The 9486-nt window shown below is 37.9% G+C and overlaps 1 protein-coding gene across 2 annotated transcripts in view; it reads left to right on the plus strand.

Annotated features, from left to right (window-relative positions):
• KCTD9 (potassium channel tetramerization domain containing 9) overlaps nucleotides 1-9486 on the plus strand; it is an 81394-nt gene that overhangs the window by 637 nt on the left and 71271 nt on the right. The window lies entirely within an intron of this gene.

Raw genomic sequence — 9486 nt, forward strand, 5'->3', positions numbered from 1 at the left:
GCTCAAATTCCGCTTCCCACCTCCGCCAAGACCCCGCTGCCCCCCGCCCGTGGCTGCAGAAGGCGCTGGTTCCCACCTTCGTGCTGAGTAATGGTCCGCTCCAGAAAGTGTTGGTTAACAACTAAAGCATTTAAGGGTGATCAGGTGAAAACAATTAAAACTTTCTATCCGTGGCTAAGTAAAACGTTCTCTCAGCCTAAGTCGTATAGAGGGATGAAATAATAGTGACATTTTCTAGATGGCCCCCCCCCCCCCCCCCACCTTTTAGGATCCCACAGCACCACCGCCGCCAAAACTTCTGTACTCGCTTTATTAATATTTCGTACTATTTTAGTTTCTTAGAGGACTGGGACAATAGACCGAAGTGGATGGATTGGACATTACTCTTTGCTGTGTTAGGCCTTTGTTGAGGGTGTGGTGCTGAATATTTTTCCATCGCTGGAGCAAGCCAAAATGTATCCTGTTCCTTCTCAGCCCCTTGCCCCACCCATGAAAGTTGTTCGGCGTCTTTGGAAAATTTGACCGTTCAAGGCAGACATTTATGGTGTGGCTAAATGACATCTAGAAATTACTAAGCAACAGAGTCGGAGTTGAAGATTGGGCTCCCTGTCTTATCTGCCAGCATGTTTTCCGCATCTTTTGCACACACTGTAAATTTTTAAATAGCGCAGTTGTGCCACGGTATAAAAAAATGGCTTTCCAACTACTCTGCAGTTTTGAGTAAAAGTGCTCTGAAGATTTGAACCACGCTGTAGTTTTTTGACTGCAATTATCGTGTTCTTCTGGTTTTTAGAGATTTAATATTCATTAAAAGAGAAGTAGCATAAATTCAAGTAATTGAGTTTTCATAAATTCTTCACAACATTCACTTTATTTCTGACTATTAACTTTTTCTGTACCTGGTTTGTCTGTTGATAACTACTACTCATAACCCAAAACCTATGTTGTTACTGAAAGAAATATTTAGTATATCCAAAGTTAAAATTGTAGTATGTTCTTGAAAACAGGCCTGTGACTGACCCTTTTCTTCAACGTCTCTGCTATGTTATTTCATGGAAGACAAGATGTTTAGACCCAGCCATAAATTTTTAACTACTTCTCCTGAAACTACTGAGTTTTATTCTTGTCAAAAATTGGCTGGCTTAGTCTTGCCATATTTTTATTAAGGTGGCTTTTTTTTTTTTTTTTAAATGTACTTTTGACTAGGTTAGCTTTTTGGATTTAAATATTAGTTTACTTAAATATTTTGCTAGAGAATCTCGGAAATTGGAAAAAACTTCTCAAATAGTTAATTACAAACATTATAAAAACTCATATTGGAAAAGGCTAATATGATTCAATATTGAAAGTTAAGTCAGGGGCTTCCCTGGTGGTCCAGTGGTTAGGATTCCATGCTTTCACAGCCGAGGGTGCAGGTTCAATCCTTGATCAGGGAACTAAGATCCCACAGGCAGTGCGAATCAACAAAAAAAAATTAAAAAGACATGTGATAATCTTTACTGCTTAACTGAAAAACATATTCTGTGCCAAAGTTTTCAGTGTTTCCTCCCCTCCCCTTAAACTGATTAAAAAAAAAAATACTGATTTTAAAAAATTACTCTTATTTGACCAAAGAGAGCAGAATAATACATAACAGCCTGCATTTTTGTATAGATGAAGTGACTGTACTTAGCCGGGGTTGGCATGATCTTGACATGATTTTCATGAAACTGAAACAGAGCACTACTGCAAGATAAACAGTTTGGTCTCTTGTCCACCAGTTGGAATATCTGTGTCACTTTCATTATCTCCATACTTACCTAGCTTCTGTTTTTGTTATCCGGCCCTAAGAGTAATGCCTGTTTTTTTTTTTCACATAAGTTTCCCTCCTTTAAAGCTTGTTGAGCAATTGCCAACACTGGGTGGTGAAGCTTGGGGTTGGGAAGGCAGAGTCACTGCAGATTGTTGTTCAGTCGCAAAGTTGTATCCAACTCTGCATTTTTTAGTCACTGTCATTTCAGTTCAGTTCAGTCGCTCAGTCATGTCCGACTCTTTGCAACCCCATGAATCACAGCACGCCAGGCCTCCCTGTCCATCACCATCTCCTGGAGTCCACTCAAACTCATGTCCATCGAGTCGGTGATGCCATCCAGCCATCTCATCCTCTGTCGTCCCCTTTTCCTCCTGCCCCCAATCCCTCCCAGCATCAGTCTTTTCCAATGAGTCAACTCTTCGCATGAGGTGGCCAAAGTACTGTAGTTTCAGCTTTAGCATCATTCCTTCCAAAGAACACCCAGGGCTGATCTCCTTTAGTCATTGTAGAGGACAACATATGCTCACCACGACTTTTGACTTTGTATATTGAGTAAACGGAAGTATACTGAATGTTTTGATGTTGAAGACAGGTTGTGGGGAGGGGTAAGTTGTGCCTTCATTAAAGTGATGCTTTCCCAAGTAAGGTTGTCTACCTCACAGGGCGTGCAAGAGGATCCAGTAATTTAAGAAGAAATACTACACCTTTTAAGTTTTTTTTTGTTTTTACTTAAAGATACAAAATTACATCAAGACTTGATTTGGCCAATCTTGAAGGACACAGGTGCTTTTAGTCATTGAGTGCGTCAACTGGTTGGCTGCTCCCTAAATGTTTATTGTTCTTTGAAATAGTAGCCAATGATAATCGGATGAGATCATCCCAATTAGCAAGACATTTAAAAATATTTTCCAGCACACAAAAATCACTTTAGACTTTTTTTTCTTTTAATGTTTAAAGTCAATCTTATATTTGGCAGGAGTTCACTAAATTTAATGATATATATTTAAGGGATTTTTACTGGTTGACTCATTGTCTTAAGTCATTAAAAGTCCTTTTCTCATTTGGGAAATTATGTTTTCCCTGCCAGTGGTGTATACTTTGTAAATTAGTTTAACCTCTGAGCCACCGGGAAGTAAATGAATACGTGGATATTTGAGTATATCCCCCCAAGTGTTTCATGGATGGGTGCCTAGTCAAAAGAACTTGAAGGCCATATTTCTAAAAAATTGGACTCTTTAAATTTTCATTTTTTTAAGTTGCTACCAGAGTCAGGTTTGAATCTTTTCATCCTTTCTCCACATGCCTCGGAATTCCCGTTCTCTTAATATTCTCTGTAACAGTTGGCATCAAGGAATTTGAAATGAGAATGCAGTGAGTGGCTTCTTAGCTACCTGATGTCAGTTCCATGTTTCTGAGCGTTGTGGACTTAAGTTGCTTTTTCTTTCTTCAGAATATTCAACCAGGCTTTTTGTATACCTTATTCATTGATTAAATTAAATCAGCAGTGACTGAGTACTGTCATATGAAGCACCATGCCAGGCACTGCAGCCATAGTGGGATGTGAAATAGATCTTAATTCTGTGCCGATGTTTACAATCTTGGCCCAAGACCTGTTTAAATCTGGCTTTAGAATTAAGTCAGAAATATGTTGTTAGTAAGTATCCAGAGTTGAATTTGTTGTATTAAGTTGAAGAAAGATGAAAAATCTATGTAAAGCTTACGCATATTGAAATCAAAATAATAAGAAACTTGCTTTCTGGATTTGCGTTCTCCATTGAATACATTTCTAAGAATTCATCCATATTGTTCCACATAGTGATAGTTTAGTCATTTTCACTCCTTTATAATAATTATGCAAATTATATACAAATACTATCACAATTTACCCATTCTCCTGTCAATGGACAGTTGGGGTGTTTATTTTCTTTATACTTTGCTATGAAGTTGATAGTCCTGAATAGTGTGGCATAGCCTGGTGCGCATGTGCAAGTGTCTTTCTAGGGGAATGGTTTGCACACTTGAGCATGCATTGGAATCACCTGGAGAAACTGATCAACTATTGCTAGGCCCACCCCCAGGGGCTTCCCAGGTGGCTCAGCGGTAAACAATCCGCCTGCTAATATAGGAGACTCGAGATGCAGGTTCCATCCCTGGGTTGGGAAGATCATCTGGAGTGAGGAAATGGCAACCCACTCCAGTATTCCTGCCTGGAAAGTTCCATGGACAGAAGAGCCTGGTAGGTTATAATCATGGGTTGCACAGAGTCGAACACTGGGCCACAGAGCACACACCACCCCCAGAGCTGTAAATTCCCAGGGTCTGAGTTAAGGCTAGGAGTTTAATTTTTAATCTACCCCTTAATGATCCTAACGCTGTTGGTTTAGAGAACTCACTTTCGAGAACCACTGCTCTAGGGTTGTAATTATTGGATGTTAGTTTTTGTGAATGTTTAGTTTTTTTAAGAATGTCAAATTTTTCAAAGTCATTGCAATAATTTATATCCCATGAGCATGGCATAAATCTTCTCGTTAATCCATATGCTCTTCAACGCCTGTGTGTGTTTGTGTTTAAAAATTTGGAATATTTTAATATGTCTTAGAGTCATCATTTTTAGAAATAAAATAATTTTAATTTTTTAAAATGTATGAAGCTGAAAGGGTAGATAACTTCATTCTACATTTAGTTATTGTGACTGGTGGGCCAGTTGGGTAAATTGACTTTCATAAATCCAGTACGTGTTTATTGATTGTATATTATGTAATAGGTACTGTGGGCGTGTAAGAAAAACACGTTTTAAATATAGGTTTTACTTTGTAAATTTGAATAGCATAGGTTACGATTTGAGAACAATGTTTAAAGGTAAACTAAACTTCATTAAACTGATATGTCCTGGTAGGCATTTTTTACTTTCCTAGTCGGTGGATAGCTTTCATTTGTAATGGGATCTGAACTTTAGAAAGAATTAAGTTAAACACTAGTATAATCTAGTGGCCATAAAGTTTAATAGACATACTTCTCAATTTTCTCCATTGAATGCTTCCATTCAAAGTATAGTGCCTAGGTTATTAAAATGGTTAATCATAGTGACATGAAAACTTGAAGTCCACACTAGGAAGTATAACACACATGAAACAGATAGCCATTGTAAGCATGAACATTTTATAAATGCTTGGCCTCTCTGAGGACTGGAGTAATAAGCTTAGTAAGTAACAGAATTCATATCCATGACATACAAGCTTTCCAACGTCACCTTTTCTCAACAGTGTTGATAGATAATGAAAGGTATATATGTAGCCTGTTTGAATCTCACCAACTTAAAATCTTTTCCAGGTGTATCACATTTTAAAAATTGCATCCCATTTTAAAATCTGATATCTCATTGGCTTATATAAAAGATTTTAAGTATTATGTCTGCAATCGTACTTGTGAGTTATTTGTTAGTATACTCAAGAGAGTCAGCTAAAGCAATTTTGTTGAAAACAAATGCTGCAATTGCCTTTCAAACGAAAAACAAGTATATTGGCCCAACTTAAAGGGAATTTTCAAATATTCAGTACTGTAAAATTCTTGCCAGTAATTTCAGTGCTGTTTTCTCTCATCGATGGCCCTTTGGTGATCTCATTTAAAAAACGTTGTCCATTACCAGATTACTTGTCAATTGCTAAAATAATTCTTATTTGTAAATCTAGTATCTAGAGCTATGGAAACTGTAAGTTATAACTTTTTTCTCTTTTTGCATAAAAGATGTTCATTGTAACAAGTCTGGAGTACAAAAAGTCTCACAAGATAAGTGAACCGTAATTCTACTATCCAAAAATGACCACTTTCCATAGTTACATGAACTCTATGAACATTACTTTAGAATTGCATTTCTGCTGTGTACTTTGTTTTTTACCTAATGTCAGTGGAAAAGACTTAAATATAATTGACTCACACAAAAAGATGCATCCTCATTCAGCATTCTGAAAGCAATGAAAATTTCATCTGACATTCAGGAAACATTTATCAGAGTCCTATTATGAGCCAGATACTTACTGTGACACTTAAGAGGATCCTTCTTTTTAAACTGGCTGCATTTTGTGTGTGTGTGTGTGTGTGTGTGTGTGTGTGTGTGTGTGTGTGAGTGAGAGAGTGTCAAGAGATGTGGGTTGTACAGGGAGGTACTTCTTCAACAATTACAGGGGCTTGTTGGTTACCTAAATTCACAGAACAAATAATGACTTTTTACAAACTAAAAAATTTTTATTAAAACTTTACAGCCTCAATAGGAAGTCATGTTAGAAAAAATTTGGTCAAATGATAAATTGTGTTCAGTACTATGTTAGGCCTTATTTAAGTCATAAAGGCAAACGTAATTTGTGTCTGGAATGTGCTCATTAATAGTTCTACAGCCTACAAAAAAAACACCTGTTGTATTTTGATTGCCTTGTAATTGCCAAACTGTGTGGTGTGTGGCTTTTTTTTAACCTTATTTTTACCTTATAATGAAATTTTACTTCAGTGGGAAATGAAAGATGGCAACTACTCCACCTTCTGTACAAAAAGGATTTAAGTTGGACTCTACTACTTTGTTATCGTGAGTTGCTGTGACATGGTCAAGCTTAACAATTAATATATCTGGTTCTTTGTTCTCCATTTTATTCTGCTCTTTGAAACAGTAGTATTCAAAGAACTTCTGTGATGAAGGAAAACTTCCATATCTGTGCTGTTCAATATGGTAACCACCAGCCATTGTGGCTGCTGATCACTTGAAATATGGCTGATGTAACTGATGAACTTAACTTTTATTGTAATTAGTTGTAATAAAATTAAATAGCCTCTGGAGAAGGAAATGGCAACCCACTGTACTATCTTTGCCTGGGAAACTCCATGGAAAAGAAAAAATTATTATGCCTGATTATTTTCTTTATTATGGTAAGGTGGAAATACAGCATCCCAAAATGTATGAGATGCAGCAAAAGCAGTTCTACGAGAGAAGTTAGTAGTGATAAATGCTTACATTAAAAAAAAAAAACAACACAAGATCTTTAATAACTAACGTAAAAAATTTAATAGCCTCTCATAGCTAGGTACTTCCAAGTTTGACAGCATGGCTTTCAAATGTGGTAGGTGCCCTTTATTTTCATGAGGAAACAGCTGACCCACAGAAAAAAATCAAGTCAATCATATGGAAGTAGAAAACAATTTAATTTGTAGTTTTGAAAAAAAAATAAGTTGTATAAAATGGTATGCTCTACTATTTAAATTCAGGAGCATTATATAGAGAGATACATTAAATTTTCATCATTTTATGTTGCTTGAGGGAGAGAAGTAAAAAGAAATGGGGTGGAGAAAGTTGATCTTAGGGCAAGGAGGGGATAATGTCAGGCAAAATAAAGCCATGTGAAGATACACAAGAAGCAGAGAGCCAAGTGACCAACCAAAGCAAATTCAGAACAACTTTTACAGCCTGGGAACTGCTAGGAGAGTAGGAAAATCTTTCTGTCATCAGCATTCTTGTCATAGTTGCTGTTATACTAAGAATTTTCTAGATCTTTCTCCTTCTCTGGAACTTTGTGTCTGACAGAATTACAGGCTCTGCTGCAAACGTGAAAAATGATATGAAACAGAAGGGACATATTTTCTTCAGGATACAATCATTTATGGCATGTCTGCAGTGTACATTCTTTCTCCAGAAAGAATGAAGGGATGGAGCCAAAGCAAAAACAACACCCAGTTGTGAATGGGACTGGTGATGGAAGCAGGGCTCGATGCTGTAAAAAGCATTACTGCATAGGAACCTGGAGTGTTAGGTCCATGAATCAAGGCAAATTGGAAGTGGTCAAATAGGAGATGACAAGAGTAAACATCGACATTCTAGGAATCGGTGAACTAAGATGGACCGAAATGGGTGAATTTAACTCAGATGACCATTATATCTACTACTGTGGGCAGGAATCCCTTAGAAGAAACAGTAGCCATCATAGTCAACAAGAGAGTCCGGAATGCAGTACTTGGATGCGATCTCAAAAACGACAGAATGATCTCTATTCGTTTCCAAGGCAAACCATTCAGTATCATGGTAATCCAAGACTATGCACCGACCAGTAACATGGAAGAAGCTGAAGTTGAACGGTTCTACGAAGACCTACAAGACCTTTTAGAACCAACACCCCAAAAAGATGTCCTTTTCATTATAGGGGACTGGAATGCAAAAGTAGGAAGTCAAGAAACTCCTGGAGTAACAGGCAGATTTGGCCTTGGAGTACAGAATGAAGCCGGCAAAGGCTAAGAGTTCTGCCAAGAGAACACACTGTTCATAGCAAACACCCTTTTCCAACAACACAGGAGAAGACTCTACACATGGACGTCACCAGATGGTCAACACTGAAATCAGATTGATATATTCTTTGCAGCCAAAGATGGAGAAGCTCTATACAGTCAGCAAAAACAAGACTGGTATCTGACTGTGGCTTGGATCATGAACTCCTTATCGCCAAATTCAGAATGAAATTGAAGAAAGTGGAGAAAACCACTAGACCATTCAGGTATGACCTAAATCAAATCCCTTATCCCTAAATCAAATACAATGGAAGTCAGAAATAGATTTAAGGGACTAGATCTGATAGACAGAATGCCTGAGGAACTATGGATGGAGGTTTGTGACATTGTACAGGAGACAGGAATCAAGAGCATCCCCAAGAAAAAGAAATGCAAAAAAGCAAAACAGGTATCTGAGGAGGCCTTACAAATAGCTGTGAAAAGAAGGGAAGCAAAAAGCAAAGGAGACAAGGGAAGATATACCCATTTGCATGCAGAGTTCCAAAGAATAGCAAGGAGAGATAAGAAAGCCTTCCTCAGCAATCAATGCAAAGAAATAGAGGAAAACAACAGATGGGAAAGACTAGAGATCTCTTCAAGGAAATTAGAGACACCAGGGGAACATTTCATGTAAAGATGGGCACAATAAAGGACAGAAATGGTAGGGACCTAACAGAAGCAGAAGATATTAAGAGGTGGCAAGAATACACAGAAGAACTGTACAAAAAAGATCTTCACGACCCAGATAATCATGATGGTGTGATCACTCACACTCACCTATAGCCAGACATCCTGGAATGTGAAGTCAATTGGGCCTTAGGAAGCATCACTACGAACTAAGCTAGTGGAGGTGATGGAATACCAGTTGAGCTATTTTAAATCCTGAAAGATGACTCTGTGAAAGTGCTGCACTCAATATGCCAGCAAATTTGGAAAACTCAGCAGTGGCCACAGGACTGGAAAAGGTCCATTTTCATTCCAATCCCAAAGACAGGCAATGCCAAAGAATGCTCAAACTACCACACAATTGCACTCATCTCACATGCTAGTAGAGTGATGCTCAAAATTCTCCAAGCCAGGCTTCAGCAATATGTGAACCGTGAACTTGCTGATGTTCAAGCTGGTTTTAGAAAAGGCAGAGGAACCAGAGATCAAATTGCCAACATCTGCTGGATCATCGAAAAAAGAAGAGAGTTCCAGAAAAACATCTATTTCTGCTTTATTGATTATGTGGACTATGTGGATCACAATAAACTGGAAAATTCTGAAAGAGATGGGAATACCAGACCACCTGACCTGCCTCTTGAGAAATGTGTATGCAGGTCAGGAAGCAACAGTTAGAACTGGACATGGAACAACAGACTGGTTCCAAATAGGAAAAGGAGTACGTCAAG

This window comes from Bison bison, unplaced genomic scaffold (genome assembly GCF_000754665.1).
Source record: "Bison bison bison isolate TAMUID 2011002044 unplaced genomic scaffold, Bison_UMD1.0 scf7180017864141, whole genome shotgun sequence".
Classification (NCBI taxonomy): domain Eukaryota; kingdom Metazoa; phylum Chordata; class Mammalia; order Artiodactyla; family Bovidae; genus Bison; species Bison bison.